This window comes from Dipodomys spectabilis, unplaced genomic scaffold (assembly GCF_019054845.1).
Source record: "Dipodomys spectabilis isolate Male_0828 unplaced genomic scaffold, ASM1905484v1 ptg000018l, whole genome shotgun sequence".
Classification (NCBI taxonomy): Eukaryota; Metazoa; Chordata; class Mammalia; order Rodentia; family Heteromyidae; genus Dipodomys; species Dipodomys spectabilis.
The window spans coordinates 22,584,187-22,602,883 of record NW_024870695.1 but is presented as its reverse complement, the minus strand read 5'-3'; positions in this window follow the sequence as shown (position 1 = coordinate 22,602,883).

Genomic DNA, 18,697 nt, shown 5'->3' with positions numbered 1-18,697 from the left:
TTCTGCAAAGCAGGTCTTCTAAGTCACCCTGGCCAGCAGTCCCCCTTTACAGACTGCCTCTCTATCTGGAGCTTTCCCGGGGTCCTGAACAAGCTCACTTCCCACCTGAGCTTTGCCCTTGAGTGATCTGTTGACCCTAGAAGGCAATACCTCTCTTTGGTCCCCAGTTAGCCCACCTATAGAAGGGCAGTTTCCTTTTGGAATGTTCTGAGGATTCTGCAAGGGGCTTATGCAGTTCCACAGGTAGCAGATGCTCAATTAACATCAATCAAACCACTCTCTTGCCCACACCTTTATTGCTTAAAGGCAAGAAACACTTCAGATCTCTATTGCCACGGGGAATTTTCTTTTTCCTTTCTGTGCACCTTCAGGCTTGGTGCGGGGGGGGGGGGGTTCCTCAGCTTCTCTTTGTCCTTTCTTACAATAGTTGATATTGGGTTCTACGTGCCAGAGCTGCCGAATTCTTCCTGCTTGGAGAGGAAGGTGTTGGGTGGGTTATCGAGGTGTTGTCTTTTTCCTAACTCCCTGGGAAGACCATACTTCAGGTTGGTGGGGGGCTGGGGTGGGTGGTGGGTCTTTATGTCACTTGTTTGTGCAGGCCTGATATTCAGGCAGCACGTTCTCCTCCCAGCAAGAGAGTATAAAAACATAATTCAGTTTCTACAGCCTTATGTAGTCAGAACTTCCTCTGCTCTGCCCCTCTGTCTGCCACACACAGGGTCCCTTAAAGGGCTGGATACCCTCTATCATTCCAGCCCCCCCCATTGTCTTATGGGGTCTCCTAACCTTGGCTAAGTTGAATTTGCAACAGTGGGGAGCCTGTTGATAAATTGATGGTGCCCCTATGTTCATGTCTGCTACATTTTCAATGCAAAGAAGAAGAAAAAAAAGCAGGTGGCAAAACAGAATGTAAAGTAAGAACTTATTTTGGTTAGGAAAGAAAAAAAAAACTCGACTATATATGTATGAGCTGAAAATTGTCAGGAAGGCTAGTCACCAACATGTCAGTTGTAGGTTTTTCTTTTTTATTCTTCCTTCTTTCTTTTTCTTTTTCTTTTCTTATTTTTCTGGGTAGTGGACTAACAAAGGATTTTTTTTTCTTTTCTTCTTGGTGAATATCTGTAATTTTCTGATTTGTTTACAATGAGCATATATTTCTTCTCTCTCAACTAAAAAAAAAAAAACAAATAAAGAAAAAGCACTCTGGTCTCCGAGGCCTCGTTTGCATATATTTGCATCCAGCACATCAAATGCCATCCATCAAAGCTCTCCACCAGCTGCCTTCAAGAATTGAAGAGGCCCCCGTGTACCACCATGGTTTGTGATCTGGAGGCCAGCATGGCCAGGAGTCCCTCACTCTGGGGAGGACCCTGACAAGCCCTGTTGGAGCCTGGCCTCCCCCTCCAGTCCCCCAGCACGGCATTCCTGTCTCCATGATTGTGACACCAGCAACAATGTTGTCACGTTTCCAGGCTCCGAGGCATCTTGCTTCCACACCGTTGGCAGCTTTTTCGTGTTATTCTCACTGCTTTGACCTTAAGTGGCTGATTTTTTCCCCTCTTTCTTTCTCCTTTTTCCCTGTGTTCCTCCTCTCCCGCCTCTCTCTTGGCTGTGATTGTCTGAGGCAGGCATCAGCGCTGTCTGGAGCTCGCCTCCTATTTTTGTACTTTGTGAAACTGGAGGATACAAAGGGTTGGGAGTATAGCGTAGCTCTTCGTCCTGTGACAACGTGTCTGTCTCGTTGCCTGGGCTGGGGGGCCTGGTCGAATCTCAAAAATAGTTGCAAAGCCTAAGCTGGTGAGGCTCATGGCTGATACCCAGTGAATATTTTACTTGATTCTTCAGGTGTGTGTGTGTGTGTGTGTGTGTGTGTGTGTGTGTGTGTGTGTGTGTGTGTGTGTGAACACACCCCACAGGACCAAAAGCCTGCTCACATAACACCGTGTTATCAGAAACACCTGTTCTCAGGCCAACACCTCAAATTCCAGGATGCCCCCATGACACACAGCCCCTAATCTATCTGTTGCAGTGCTTTCTGATGATCCCTTTCAGCAGGTGGAAAGTTGAGGAGTGTTAATTGTTTGTTTTTGTTTTTTGGGTTTTTTTTGACAGCTGTGGACCCAATGCCCGGCAGATCCTTCCTGAAATCATACTGTCTTCTCTACCCAACTTCTTCCACATGTGTGGCCCGTCTATGGTGCAAAGATTCAGTGTCTCCATGCTGCAGAGTCCTTGTCTGTCCCCAAAGACAAAGAAACCCTGTCCCCTGGGCTTCTAGGAAGCTTGCAGACCAGTGTCTTTCTGTGCTGGTGGCTCATGCCTGGAATCCCAACTAGTCAGGAGGCTGAGATCTGATGATCAAGGTTTGAAGCCAGCCCAGGTAGGAAAATCTGTGAGATTCTTCTCTTCAATTAACCAGAAAAAAAAGCCAGAAGTGGAGGTGTGGCTCAAGTGGTAGAAGACCATTTAAGCAAAAAAGCTAAGGTACAGTGTCCAGGCCCTGAGTTCAAGGTCTAGTATTAGCACACACACACACACACACACACACACACAAACACACATACATATACCACTTTATTGTAGAGATGCCTGTGTCCATTCTTTGGTCGGTCGTGGGGCTTAAACTCTGGGCTTGAGTGCTGTCCTCCAGCTCTTCAGCTCAAGGCTAGTGCTCTACCACTTGAGCCACAGTGCCACTTCCTGTTTTCTGGTGGTTTATTGGAGATAAGAGTTTCACAGACTTTCCTGCCTGGGCTGGCTTTGAACTTCAATCCTCAGATCTCAACCTCCTGAGAAGCTAGGATTACAAGGCATGAGCCATCGGCGCCAGGCTGTGTGTCCATTTTTAATACCCATGTATGCCAAGGGAATTGAAAGTTTAGATCCTGTCCACCATGGTTTTCTCTGCCAGCTGGTGAGCCATGGATGGTCATTAGCTGCCTGTTTTAGTTGATTCCAAAGTCTATTGGAAATTTTCTGGTGGGCCAGGCCCAAGACTCCTTCTCTGCCATCTGATTTGCTCTGTCTTCCATGGAAAACCATCTCCTGCAAGACTACCCTTCCCTGTGTCTGCCGAGGACCCACCACCTCGCTCCCCCATGTTGAAGCCTCATATCCAGTGCTAGGCTATTTGAAAGCTGGGTTCTCTGGAGGCAGCATCACTGGGACCCAGATCAGTGCCCTTTTACAAATGCAGCCATAGAGCACTCTGCCAAATGAGGGCTGAGCAAGCAGGTACTCCTGGTGAACCAGGAAGCACCCCCTCCCCCACCCCTACCCCCCTGACTACCCAGACATGGAATCTTCCAGCACCTTGACCTTGGACTCTACAGCCTTCAGAACTGTGAATGATGTGTCCTTTCTGATACGTCCAAGCCCCTTGGCCCATGGCAGCCCAAGGGGTGGCATAGCAGGGTGCTGGCTAGTCACACCCGCTGTCCTGGAGCACCTTGGCCTCCTGTTCTGGGAAAGCCTAAAGTTTGCCCTGCCGCTACCGCTGTCGCTGTCATGGGGGGATTGGGGACGCCTCCTAATGGGGAGGAGATTGATCCCCAGGGTGTGGGAATCAAGGTCAGGGGAAATGGTGAGGGGCGTGGCCTCTGAGCTTTGGGCTCCTGCTCCCTCAGTTCTGCCTGCCCTCACCTGGGTAGTGGAGTGGGCTGGGCTCCTCTCTCTTCCCATGTGGAGTGTGTGGGAGACGCATCCACCGAGTCTTAGTGGCACTCGATGCCAGGGCTGTTTGACCACAAAGCCTGAGGATGGGGGACTCTGTCTTCTTCATGTCCTGTCTGGTGCCAGCCACAAGGCCAGCACAGAACAAATAGCAGCAAATAACAGTGGAGATAGTTGTGATAAGGCTAGCAAGGGGCTGGGAAGGTGGCTCAGTGGTAGAGCGCTTGCCTTGCATGCATGAGGCCCTGGGTTCAATTCCTCAGCACCACATAAGCAAAAGGAAAAAAAAAAAGCCAGAAGTAGCGCTGTGGCTCAAGTGGTAGAGTGCTAGCCTTGAGCTGAAGAGCTGAGGGACAGTGCCCAGGCCCAGAGTTCAGGCCCCACGACCAGACCTCCCCCCCCAAAAAAAAGGCTAGCAGGGGACAGTCCAGCTGCAGACCCCAGAATGGCTGGCCTCGGAGGTCCCTCCTACCTCTTGTTTCTGCAGGTGCCGACACTGGGGCAGGATGCTCTGCTGAGGGTGGACTTCAGGCCCACTCTGCACAGAGCTGGCCCTGGTCCCAGGTGGAGGAGAGTTCTCTGATCAAGGAAAATGGCAGCTATGAAAAGCGGCCTCATGGATCTGTTCTCTGTGCTTGGTGACAGGAAATGCCCTAAAGCATTGTTCATAGCCCAGCCACAGGACACGGTTCCCCCCCACCCCCGGCTTTACTCTATCTATGAGACCCAGCAGCCAAGCTCTGGGGCAGTTTGGGGGCATCTGTTGTACACAGAGAGAGAAAAAGTCTGAACAGAAGGCTGTGATGACCTCACATGAGCACGTACAACCACACATGCCTACATACAACCACACACAAAACATACACAAAACATACACAAAACACAGTGCACACACCACACACATACATGCACTCACACACGTCATACAAGGCATGCATGCATACATGTACATAAACACAATTGCACCTGCATACATATCTGCATGCCCATGTATACACAGTCACACATGCATGGACACACACACATGTACCTGAGTACAAACAACCACAATGTGTGCATGCACAATCACACATACATGGTTGCATGCACATGCAAACAGCCACATGTACATGGACACAAAGCTATGCATGCTACACATACAACTACACATACATATATGTACAGAAATGTACACAACTGCACATATATATATACAACCACAGATACATGTACACAAATGTACATTAGCAAACACAAGCACAATGACACATGCATGTATACACCATACACATGCATGCACACAATGACACATGCATGCACACTGATGCCCACAACTGCATGCATATGTACACAAAGCCACACACATGTACATACCACACACAATGACACCCATGCATGTAGAAGCAGGTACACAAATGTACATGGATGCACATATGCATGATCACACAAGCATGTGCACAAGCTACACAATCATACATGTAAATCACAATCCAATCCATACATGTGCACAGATAACTACACACATGTCCAACTGGGCTTTGATAAGGTGTCTCCCCTCTGGGGGCGTTGCCTGAGATTCTCTGGAGTTTCCAGGGTGAGAGCAGTCAATTGCCAAACCTATGGGCCTTGTCTCAAGGTCAAGGCCAAGGTTCTAGGGAGGGCCCACACCCCCCTTCATTTTCTTCTTCTGTGGAGAAGCATGCTCCCCCAGGAAGTGTCTACGGTGGGAAATTGATTTCTCTATTTCCACATGCATTTTCCCTCCAATTCAGGGTGTAGAAAACACAACCCTTTTCTCATTGATCCTTGTCCGCTTGGCAGCAGCTGGAATCAAAAAGGTGGGGGCTGGAGGGGGGCTGGGGGTTCCCCAGAGCCCTCCAGGGCCGGGGGAGAAGCCCAGCTTCAGAGGAGCTGCTCTCCGTGTTCCTTGTTTAGATCTGTAATCTGTTTTGTTTGGTTCTCTGTTTGTTTTTTCCTCCTTCTGGGGCAGCCTGGCCTGGTGCAGGGGCTTAAAGTGCTCTTTGGGCAGAATTTCCATCTGTGAGGAGGGGGCCAGGATCGATGGCTGTGGATAATTCATCCACTGAGCGTCCTGGCCCCACCTGCAACCTGAGAGACAGACCTTACTCAACAGCCCTGGCCCTGCTGCCAGCACCCCAGCACAAAGCATGAGAAGCCATGGTGGTTTACATGAGTCTCTCAAAGTGTGCGTATCGGAATCTTAATCCCAGTGTGATGGGGTTAGGTCTCAAGAGCTGAGCCTTTGCAGATGGATTAATGTCGATATCCAGAGAGTGGATTTGTTATCATGATTGAGGCTGTTAGGAAAGCAAGTCTCTCTTTGGTCAGGGCAAAGTCAATAGGAAACCCGATCTGAAACACTGCAGGGTTCTTAGAAAGCAATTACAGCCAGGTACTGCATGCCTGTGATCCTAGATATTCAGGAGGCTGAGATCTGAGGATCATAGTTCAAAGCTAGCCTGGGCAGGAAAGTCTGCGAGACTCTCTTGTCTTCTGTTAACCACCAGAAAACTGGAAATGATGGTGGCTCAAAGTGGTAGAGCACTAGCCCTGAGCCAAAGAGCTTCAGGGACAGTGTCCTGAGTTCAAGCCCTATAACTGACAAAAAAGCAGTTATAATAGTCCTCAGTGTTGGCAGCCATTCCTTAGGGAGACAAAGATGGAAGTGGAGGTGAGGCTCAAGTGGTATAGTGCCAACCTTGACCAAAAAAAAAAAAAAAGCCAACTAAGAGTTCAAGGCCCTGAGTTCAAGCCCAGAGTTCCAGCACATGGGCATGTAGGTGCCTGTGTGGACACACACCAACACACCCCACCCCCTCGACCATTGCCTGGAGATATTCCAGAGTGTCGGGAGTCCCCACAATCACAGCTGGCTCCACGCTGGTTAATGGATTCAGGGTGCATCCTGTTGAGTAGTTGTATTCAAGGAAAGTCTGTCAATACAATGCGCTGTCGATAGTCACTCTGCGCAGGGTGAGGGCTAATGGCTTCAGAGGAAGGCGCAGCCTGGTGACAGCAAGGGGGGATGTAGGGCAAGAGCTGGGATGCTCTTGACCCCTGACAAGCAGGCTCTCTGGGGTGAGGGAGAAAGCCGGCCCAGCCAGGGGGAAAGGATCTGTCCATGTCTATCAATGCTGGTGAGAACCTATATCCAGCTGGCACAAATGAGAAGCCAAGGGATCTGCTGGGGCCAAGCTGGGAGAGCCAGCTCGATGGCTGCGCTTCTGCAGTCACCAGAGCAGGTGAGGACGACTTGCAGAGTTGAAGTTTTATTAACCTACCACCCATCCAGGGGAGTAGATCAAAGAAGTTGCATTATGGAATCACTCCCTTTAGGGACACAGACTTCGTCCCTGCCCCAAGTGCCCCTGGCTGCGTGACACAGCATAAAACGCAGTCACCTCTCCGCCGTGACAGATGCAAAAATCAAGGGGCTGAGATAATTAAATTACATTTCTTCTGAGCTTTGAAAGGCACGAGGCACAAGGTGGCTGGTTGCTTCTTCCTGGTTGTTTTTCAATTCATTTCTTTTCCTCTTCTGCGTGTTCCCTGCCGGATATTGAGATGAGGTTCTGTAGGCATTCCGTGCACAAGTGGGCAGGCCGGTGCCCCTACCCCGCCCCCCCCCCCCCCCCCGCAGTGTGTCTGGTAGGGATGTAGAGAGCTGGTGTTCCTCGGGCTCCCAGGCTTAATTACCTGCCTGTCCCAATTATACTTCCTTCCTATGCATTCCTTCTCTCCCTCCACTCCTCCCTTCCTTCTCTGTCTGTCTGTCTGTCTGTCTCTCTCTCTCATTTTAGTCCTGGGGCTTAAACTCGGGGCCTGGGTGCTGTCCCTTAGCTGTCCCAAGGCTCATGCTCTACCACTTGAGCCACAGCACCACTCCAGCTTTTCGGTCATTAATTGTGTGTGGGATAAGAATCTTAGGAACTTTCCTGCTTGGGCTGGCTTTGAGCAGTGATCTTCAGATCTCAGCTTCCTGAATAGCTAGGATTTTAAGTGTGAGCCGCTGGGTCCTTACATCTTCCTTATTGTCTTAATTTATGTATCTATATATATTTATATATGTTTATTCATCCATTCATGTGTTCATCCATTAATTATCCAATGTTTACTCCAGGTATTAGGACTTCATAGAAGAAGGAAAAGGTGACATTGTTTTTCCTATGAAACAGCATCAGATGTTGGCAACATCCAGGCATGGTGATGCACTACTACAGTCTAGCTACTCAGGAAGTAGAGGCAGAAGGAGAGTGGGTTCTAGGCCAGCCCAGACAAATGCAGTCGTGAGACACTGTCTCAAAAACCAAACAGATTAAAAAAGGCGGGGGGCTCAAGTGGTAGAGTGCCAGCTTAGCATGCAGTAGGTCTCTAGGATTGCGGGGGGGAGGACCTCCCAGCTCTCCTCACATCTTTTCTTGTAACATGGCCTTGCCAGTTCCCTACCAAGGGATGGAGTCTTTGTCCCTCTCCTTGGGTCTGAGCTACTCTTCCATTACTAAGTGTCTCTCTTAGAATAGGTAGAACATAATACAGTCCTGACATCCACCTTCCAGGGTCAGATGAGAGTGAGCCATGCAGGCTACTTTGGGAGCCTGGGAGGCTTGAGTTCCCCGGGCACCTGCATCTACCCATGCTCATGGAACTGCCAGGCTGCTGAGAATGCCATCTTGGTTGGCAGTTGACACGTCACTACTCATAGGTAAGAACTCCAGGTGAGCGCCACCTGCTGGGTCTTCTCCAGATCCCTGACCCGCAGAATCCACTGAGTGACCAGACCGTGTTCTGGAGGAGTTTACCACCCAGTGGAGGAAAATTGAGTCTTCTATAAACAAATATACAATTATACTCGAGGTCAAAGCAGCCTTGAAGAGCTCTGTAGGCTCGTCAGAGCACTTCCATCCAGTGTCAGGGGGCACAGTAATTCACTGAGCTCTGAAGGAAAGATGGAACTTTACAGGGGGTAACGAAGGGTATTCATTCCAGCATGAGCAGAGGTCCTGTGCAGGAAGGACGATTGAAGAAGAGCAGTGTGCTGAGCAGCTGTGGGGATGGGCCTGGACCCGCGGGCCTCCTTCAATATCCTGCTGGCTGTCTGGGCACTGATATAGACAGCAGTGGGAAACCAGTGATGGCGGAATGGAAGCACGGAGTCTCTTCTGGAAAGGGTGCCCCAGCTGAACTGGTGCATGCAAAACCTAATTATCCACCAGGTACTGGTGGTTCACGCCTGTAGTCCTAACCACTCAAGAGGCTGAGATCTGAGGATCAAGGTTCAAAGCCAGCTGGGTAGGGAAGTGTCTCCAATTAACCAGCAAAAAGCTAGAAGTCGTGCTGAGGCTCAGGTGGTAGAGTATTGGCCTTGAGTGAAAAAGCCAAGTGAGAACATGAGGACTTGAGTTCAAGCCCCAGTCCACACACACACACACACACACACACACACACATCTAAGAGGATGGCAGGCTCTTGTGGGGGCCACCATTCTGAGGGTCCCAATTCTAATCTTCCCTAGAAAGGGGCACAACTTCAAAACTAATTACATGACCTTGGGTAGGTCATTTTACCTCTCTAGGGACTGGACTCGTCTAGATGATTTATGGGTCCTTTCAAATTTTGTGAGTCTCAGAATCAATCTTCAATGACTTTGCCATCACGAATAAAGCAAGCACTAAAACTCACATACACATAGATTAAACAGGCCAACGACACAAAATCAGATCTAATAGGATTCATTATCCTAATGTGCTGCGTACGGAGCTGGCCGTGCAGGGGTTAGGAAAGGCAGCCTCTGAGCAAATGGCCAGTGACTCCCTGGGTGTGGGTGCCTGGCCACATCCAGCTGTAGCAGAGGAACAAATGAGATGCTCATGGGCTTGACTCTGAGCCATGTTCCTGCCTGGAGTGCTTGCTCCCAGAACCGGAGCCACCTGGGCAGCAGAATCAGCCAGTCTCCAACACTGGACATACATAGAGGTTGAGATCCAGAGGATCATGGTTGAAAGCCATCCATCGCTGATGACTGAGCAAAAAGCAGGGCGGAAGGCACGGCTCTTGTGGTACAGCACTGGCCAAGCAAACTCGAGGTCCTGAATTCAAGCTCCAAAACCACCCAAACAAATAAACAAACAAATAAATAAAAATGCACATGAAGCTACCAAGCTACCTACTCTGAGGATAGAGGCAAAGACGAAATGAGAATTCTTGCAGATTGCTGCACACACTTAGTATGTGCTGAGTAAATGTTGGCTATTATTATTCTGGTCCATCCTGCAGTACTCCTCTCGAATAATTGAAGCTACACAGAGCAGCTGAGATTACAAATGTCAAGCCTCTGAACGCCGAGGGCCTGCGGTATGTATTTATGCGTAAACGAACTGTTCAGGAATCACAGGGCAGGTTTTGCTATCCCTGTAATCCTTTTTTGCTGTTTTTTTTTTTTTTTTTTTTTTTTATCCGGTCCCTGGTTGAAAATAAAAAGAAGCAAAAAACAACAACATGGTAAGTAATGTTAAAGAGAGGCGCCCCAGCTCAAGGATCCAAATGACATTTGAAGTTACTTTTCGCATCACCCAGTGGGAACTTCTTCCGGTTCTGAGACACGCATAGGAGAGCAGGCAGGTACACATGCACATGCATGCACATGTGTACACACACACACACACACACACACACACACCACTCATTGCTAAGGATTGCCTGGAAAATTAACTCTTGTTTCCTTGACACAGTCCTGCTCTGCTCTCCAAGATTAAAAATAAAACAAACCAACCAAAAACCACAGCCACAGCCACAGCTTCAGGAGTGACATCCAGGTGAGGCTGGAGAAAGCAGGATAGCAGGTGCAAGCCAAGGGGCCTCAATTGTCTGACGCAGCAAGAACCCTAGGTGCAAAGCTCCCTCCTAGGCCAGGGCCTGGGGCCATGGGTCTGCAGGGCAGGCAAGATAAAATGGTTGCATCTTGGGATCCATCTAGACAGTAAATTTCTTGAGTCCCTATAAGCTAAAATCAATATTGGCACAACTGTGTGTCATTAAAAACTAAATGAACATGACAAAGCCAAACTACTGCCTATTAAACAAATGAGTTTTCTCTCCGCACAGGCACAGCGGGTTATTAAATTCTTTATTACAGGAACATCACCATTTGAAGGGGGTAAAAAAAAAAAATCCGTCTTTATGAGTCATCCATATGGGAGGAGTACGTAGCCTTTCTGTGATCTCTCGCTTGAAGGTGCTGCAAGAGTTCTGCCCAAACCCAGAGTCCAGGCTGCTCTGAGCTACAGAAAGATGAGGTGGGAAGGGAGAGCCCCGACTTCTGATACCCACACCCCTTCCCTAATGATTCAGCAACAACTGTTTATTGAGCACCTATGTGTTAGAGATTCTGCTGGGCCTTGGGGCGGTCCATTTGCTCAAGCCAAGATCCACTGCCAGTATCCTAAAACAACAGGGTGCTTCATGTTTTTGTTTTTCTCCTAACAAGAAGTCTGGAGGCGAGGTGGGATCCAGAGTCGTTGTTTTGGTTCAGTGATGTTCTCCTTGCTGAAGAGGTTGACATCGACACACTCTTCCATTCTCAGTGGGGAAAGTCATCCCTGCATGGTCACAAAATAGCTGCTATCGCTCCGAAGAGCAGTGTCAGCACACAGTTGTGCCCCATGGCAGTTTCTTTCTTTCTTTCTTTCTTTTTTTTGGGGGGGGGTCTGGTCGTGGGGACTGAACTCTGGGCCTGGGCGCTGTCCCTTAGCTCTTCAGCTCAAGGCTAGCACTCTACCACTTGAGCCACAGCGCCACTTCCGGCTTTTTGCTTATGTGGTGCTGAGGAATCGAACCCAGGGCCTCAGGCATGCAAGGCAAGCACTTTACCACTGAACCACGTTCCCAGCCCTCCCATGGCAGTTTCTACTCCCTCATTTCATTTGTTCAGGAAGTGAACAAAAAGTGGTTGCTCCAGGTGGTCTTCTTGTAGGACATTTGGGGCCCAAATGGAGCACATGCTCAGGACTGTGAGCGTAACAAAGTTGAGTGGCGCCCACGGGTTTCCTGTGTCCTGCCTTCGTGATTCCTTACCTCCTAGCGTGCTTACTGTCTTGGTATTTCTGCGCAGTGCTCTGCCAGTTTTCTGTCTCTGTTCCTACATCCCCGCACCCACCTCTTCACTCCACTCCAGGCTCCACAAGGTTGATTTTCACTGACGTCTTTAAGAGCTTCCTGATGTCGGTGGCCAATGGCTCATGCCTAGCTTTTTGGTGGTTAATTGGAGAGAAGAGGCTTGTGGACTTTTCTGCCCTGGGCCTGGCTGTAAATTCTGATCTTCAGATCTCATCCTCCCGAGTGACTAGGATGACAGGCACGGGCCACTGGCGCCGGAGTGATTGAAGATTTTGCGTCCTCGGTGCATTTCCATAGTAACCAACCTGTAGGCACTATAGTTTCTGTTTTACAGATGAGAAAACTGAGGGACAGAGCTGTTCAGCATCTCACAAGGCTTAGACTAAAACCCTTTCTCCTGCTTCTAAATTCTGGGTTTTTTTTTTTTTTTTTTTTTTTTAAACTAAAGGTTCTATCTAGTTCCTTGTCTCTGCTCTGAACAATCTTGAATTCTGTAAGGGCGAGCTAAGACAATGACTTATCTTTCCACAGTTTGTAGTTTAAATACTTTAGTACGCATAATTTCTTGGATTATGCCGTTGTTTTCCAGCTTTTGGTGTGTATGTGTTTTTCCTTCAGACTTTGGCACGTATCCTATCATTGATACTAGTATTTCACATAAAATTAAAAAAAAATGATTTAGCTCAGCATTACATAGTTAACTCCAGCACCCCAGTAGCTCATGTTTTCTACACAGACTTGCATGTACTTTGTCTGGGCTGTAGGCCCAGACAAACCCTTTTCCCTTGTTAGACCCTGAGAGGTTAGATATTTCAAGTTCTAATGAATGTAATGACTCCCAGGAGTTGTGTGTTAAAAATGACAAAAGTCTGTATCAGGGCCGAGAATGAACTGGACTCCATTAGTCATGCCTACCATGGGCACTGAAGTGGGCACTGCTGATATACGAGCATTAGTTTAAGCACCTGATCCAGGTTTGTCTCTCCAGCAGAACAGAAGCTGGTATCAACTCATCTTGGTCTTGGCACCTCTTGGACCGACAAAGGTTCAGGAGAGAGGCCAAGCTGGCCTCGTTTCCCTCACCTCTGTTAAGTGGCAATCAGGATGGCATTAAAGATGATCACATCATACTATTTAAACATGTTTCTTAATTAATAGCTGTGAAGATGGCCAGGCTCCATGGGCACACCTTGACCACTGCTCAGAAATGGGCAGCGGCTGAGCTTGCACAAGGAGAAGGTGGCTGGCACGCAGCCTGTCAGTCCTTCTCATTTGCTGAACGTCTAGAGATGACCTGTCAATCATTTTCACTTGTTAAACGTCCAGAGATGAATTGCTCTGAAGGTGACAACCGTTGGAAGGGCACGGAAGACTGAACGGCTCACTTCGGGGCTGGAGGATGAAGACAGACAGAGGGGAATGGAGAGGTGCCCTATAGCCAGGAAACTTAGGGGTACATGGGCACAGTGGCCCCTGCTGGCCAAGATAAGAACGACAGGAATCCGATAGCCATGACCAGATGGATGAAGGACAAGAGAGGGGCAGAGCAGACGGATAGGAGACTCAGTGACTTCAGTCCTTGGATCGGGGGAGGGAGGGGAAGTGTGTGAATGTGACCCTGCACCTTGATCATTCTCATCTTGCAAGGACCAGAAGGCAACAGGGTAGGGAGGGCTAGCATTTGGAGCCTCGGGGACAATGGGACACGTATCACAGGATCTTGGGGAGACATCTATGTTCTTTGTGCTTTAGGGCTTGGCCCTGGAGGTCAGCAGCACCCTCTCCTAACAGTTGGTCAGTTCGAACAGACTCCTGGGGACACCTTGCCGTCTTTGGAGAGATTGGGCCATCTCAGAGCTTGCTGATCCCATTCACTCACCGCTCCAGATTGTTCATCCAGCCTCTCCACGCTCCTTGTCTTTGCAAATGGCACGTCATTCTTGCTATCCTGAACGAATCCTCTCTTGGCCTACCATCTGGTCTACCGTGGCTGCTTGGTCACCTCCATCTTGCCCTTCAGGATTTGACTCAATGCATCCTGGTCTGTGCTTGACACTAAACAGATCTAACCCCTTCCTTCCTCAGTTTCACTCCTTCCACAATTCAGGTAGACTGAACACACTGTGAGGGTACCTTGTTCATATAGAAATACCATTGCATCAAAAATGACAACAGCTCTGGGAAGCTGGGTACTTCCTCCATGCCAGGCCCTGAGCAATGACAAGTTTTACCCTTACAACAGTGAGGTAAAGTGAGTGCAGTTATTTTCCTATTGAAACACATGGAAATAGGGTCACCAGGGATAGAGAGATCACGTGGTTGTGGTGGCCCTCCCATCCCCACACGTACTCCAAAGCCCATGTGTGTACCACTTGCCAGTTTCCATGGTGTCATAGCCCCATCTTGGTCATTACAAGATACCAAAGCATTCACACAGGCTTACACATATTCCAGTTGAGGTGAGGCCAGAGCCCATGCCACTGAGTCAAAAGTCAAGAGGGTCACGAGTCAGCTCAGCTCAGGCCTTTCTTTCCCCAAGGGCGAGCAAAGTGAAAAGATCAGATCTGGATGTGAATGCATGGGCATTTATTGAGGGGATGTGAGGAAGGCTGTACCATGCATGGACCCAAAGATCAGGTCTTAGGAAGAGTGGGAATGTTCAGGACTGAATGTGACCTTGGTGGAGATGTTTAGTCAGAATGGAAAAACTAGTCACAGGACACGATACATCCAGGTTTGTCGGTCAGGCCAGCTATTCAACCATGGCTTCTTGCATGCAGGAGGAGAAGGGTTGCTCGTGGTGGGTCTGTGGGGTCCATTGGATGCTTTGAATTAGAAGAACAGGGTGTGGAAATTTCTGAGTTACAAGGTGATGGGGTCTTCAATGGCTCTGAGGGTCAGCCAGAGAGTCTTCTGGGAATATTTTGGGCACATCCTGCTCTAAGGAATGAGTCCTACCATGGCCGCTCTATTTCTTCTATGCTAAGGAAAGATGTTTCCTTCAGAGATTACAGACCCAGGGCAGCCAATGGTTCTGCCTTTGGAAAGGCCAAAGGCCCCATCAAGATTGTGAAACTTAGTGTGTATTAAAAAACACATCATTTTTCTTGGGGAGAAGATCCTGGACCTTTATCAGATTCTGAAAGGAACCCATGAGCCAACCTAAAAAAAAAAAAAGATTGATTCAAGGGATTTGCCCCCAAAGGAAGATTACCCAGTAAGAAGCGTGGGGAAAAAAATATCCAGCACGATTTTCACCTGTCTCCTATCAAAGTACAGTCCAGATGGATCAAGAATTTAAATGTTAAAAAGTAAAGCAATAACAGTGAATGGAGACATTTGGGCAAAATGTATTTATAACACAGGAGTTGGAAACCAAGATTTCCAAGTGAGAAACAAATTCCAGAAACCACAGAAGAAGAAAAAAAAAACTGGTTATTGTAGTTCAGAAAAACAGCAAAACTTTAGCACAAGGAAATAAAGACAAAGGACAATTTGGATCAAAGACAGAATGGGAGGAAGAGTCAGGGAAAATATTTACAGCCCAGGTCACAGAGTGGAAGTTGATTGATTAATTTTACAAAGCACTCAGAAAATCCACAAGAAAAAAGACAAATAAGCAGAAAGATGTGTCTATTACGTAGCTGGGAAGTGCATGCTAGAGCCTATAAAAAAAAAAGTGCATGCGAGAGCCAGCAATTCACTAAATGATGAAAGAAACACAAATGGACACCAAATGTGGGCTTTTCTTAACCTCATTAATGGGCTGGAATATATATATTGACATTGTTTCACTATGTGGGAGTGTTATATTTTATTTTGTCCTCTACAGCTTGCACCTGGTCCCTAGGCATTCTAAATAGTATCACCAAGAACAAGTTTGTTGCTAAATTCATGATCATTTACTTAAGACAAATTCCTCATGGACTCCAACATTTAAAATCCTCATTTAGCATTTCTAGAATGGTCAGTCAGGGTTGTGATACAGGGTTCATAGTTCTCTTGGGAGTGGGAGCCCTAGATCTGTAGATAGGAAAAATGGTAAAGAATGTCATGGACATCTATTTTGTACCAGCTACAGAGCTGGACACGTCCACATTTATTATCTTGTATATGCCTACATCATTAAGAAATGAAGCAAATGTTTTTGTGCTAATTTACAGATGAGAAAACAGAGGATCAGAAAGGTTTAATAACTTTCCTAAGGATGCACAGGGAAGTAGGAACTGGAATTCAAGGTGGAGCACAGGTCTCTCTGACCAGCAAGTCTTGGTTCTGTGTGTGTGTGTGGGGTGTGTGTGTGTGTGTGTGTGTGTGTGTGTGGTGTGTGTGTGTTGGTACTGGATCTTGAACTCATGTCCTAGGTGCTGCCCTTCAGCTCTTTTGCTCAAAGAGGGTGCTCTAACACTTCAGTCACAGCTCCAATTCTGGCTTTTTGGTGGTTAAATGGAGATTAGAGTCTCATGGATTTTCCTGTCCAGGCTGACTTTGAATCACAACCCTCAGATTTCAGCCTCCTGAGTAGCTAGGATTAAAGGTGTGAGCCACCAGCACCAGGCAGCCTTGCTGGAGGGTAAAAGGCCTTAGTCAGTTGATATCATACATCTGGGAGGGAACTACAAAGGCTGAAAAAACACTGCCAGGGAGTTGGGGGTATCCCTAAAGAAAATTTTGACCCTATTGGTAATTTTCCTAGAGCTGGCCCTGCCTGTGGGTACCTCTGTGCATACTCACAGGGAAAGCTCTACAAGGAAGGTTCAATCACCCCTGAGTTTGTACCAGGGATGAGTAAATGGAAGCTAGATAGCAAACACAGAGAGGTTGCCAAACTTTCTCTGCTCTAGTCCTTTACTTTTTAGGCACATTTCAATGTACCAGTCAGGCCAGCACTGTAATGTGAGCTTTACTGAAGCTCAGCAACGGAGAAGAGGTTTCCATGTTCTCCATTGTCCCAAAGATCTGAAAACTTTCTCCAATTGCCCTCCTCAGTGCCTCCACTTGCTTCTTCCTGAATCTGCATCCCAGCAGAGCCAGCCTTCCTAGCTCCATGCCTTCTGCTAGACCCCTTTCCTACCTGCAGGCCCCCCCAATGAAGCTCAGATCCAGTTTCAAACTGCAGCTCCAACACAACTAGGGCTTTGGAGACTCAGAGTTCCTTTCAGAAAAGGAATCACTATCCCAAGCCGCACCACATCCTCCAGTCTGCTTTAGGTGGCCAAGAGATTAAACTATGATTCTGAAAATAGCTTGAGTAAGCAGAAAGATTAACTGTCCCATTGGAGTTAGTGACAAGCCATAGGTCACTCTCCTCCCTCCTTCATTGCTGTAGACTGATTACTGCCTCAAATTATTCCAGAAATATTTGGCTCTTTCTAAGGACACAGAACAGGAGAGGCAGGATGAGCTATACCCAAAGACTTAAAAAAATAACATCCATATTCTTTGACCCAGCATAATTCTACTCCTACAAATTTATCTCGAGGAAATGATCTGATTTGTACAAAGATCTTTGTACAATATGTTCTTCGCCGCATCTTTCAAACTCTCAGAGAGATGGAAACAGACCAATTGTTCAACAGAAAGGACTGACCAAGAAAATTAATGTGGCTATTAACAATTAAAAATTACGTGAGAGGAAAGAGAGCTATGCAGCCGACTGCTCAGAATCCAACAGCCCAGCAAGCAATACGTGCAATGCTTAATTTAATCAGGGAAAGATATTGAGAAGAGAAAGAAATGAAGGCTGGGAAAAAATATCTACCAAAATACACCAGAAATATGAGAGTTTTCCACCTGCTTCTCAAGTTTCCACGTTTGACTATGTCAAGAAGATCCTTTAGTAACTAGGAAGACCATTTAAAATGCAAAATGGAGCGTCTCTGTTACAAGTCCTTTGGCATCAGAACTCATAGTCACCCAGGCCACGGTGAGTACCTGGTGGAGTCGGTCTCGGGGCTCACTGACAGCTTCCATTTGAGGTTCAGGATGGGGGCAGCCCGCAGGTTGCTGGGTTGTTGGAAAGGTGAGCATGGCCCATGGATGATCACTTTTACCTCTCCAATCCCAGTGGGGACAATCAGTATCCCACATCTCCAGCCTGTTAGACATGGTGCCTGATTGAAGATCGAGTTTCTCAGATTAGTGCTGGGTTGAAAAATGACCCACGAGTCCCCAGAGATGGAGCAGAGCCAGAGCGGGGAAGGTATTTATAACCCAGCCTCCCAGCTCGGGGCCTGGACACCGCACAATTTTGACAGATGATTCTCGCGAGAAACTTTCAGTTTCCATTTGATTATGGGCCCATAAACACAGATAGCAATTGAGCAGAGTTAGGGCTCTGCCTGGATTGGACCTGCCAGGGCCTTGGAAGACCTGGAAGTGTTTCTGGATGGCTGTGGCCTGGCCTGTTTCCTGTTGCTTCTGAGTTGCTGCTGCAATTTTGCATGCTCTCTGAGGTGACAGTTGCCTGCATCCATCCTGTGAGCACCTGACTCTTCTGTTTGCTGGACAAATAATCCTACTAGGCTTTGGGTGCTGGATGGTCCAGTCAAGTGTACTTGGGGTTCATTGTCCTTCCTTCCTTCCTTCCTTCCTTCCTTCCTTCCTTCCTTCCTTCCTTCCTTCCTTCCTTCCTTCCTTCCTTCCTTCCTTCCTTCCTTCCTTCCTTCCTTCCTTCCTTCCTTCCTTCCTTCCTTCCTTCCCTATTCTACAGACATTCTGGAGCAGTTACTCTGTGTTGGAAGCTGGATCTAGAAGTGTGGCAAGACTTAGGGCTGCAGATGTTTTCAGACAGTGTCATATGCATGAGGGGATTAAGGGAGTACAAAGCCACCCTGCTCTCTCCCTTCAACTCCAAGAGGAGCACTGACCGGGGGCCAGGCCCCACGAGGATGACAACAGGAATGCACCGCCC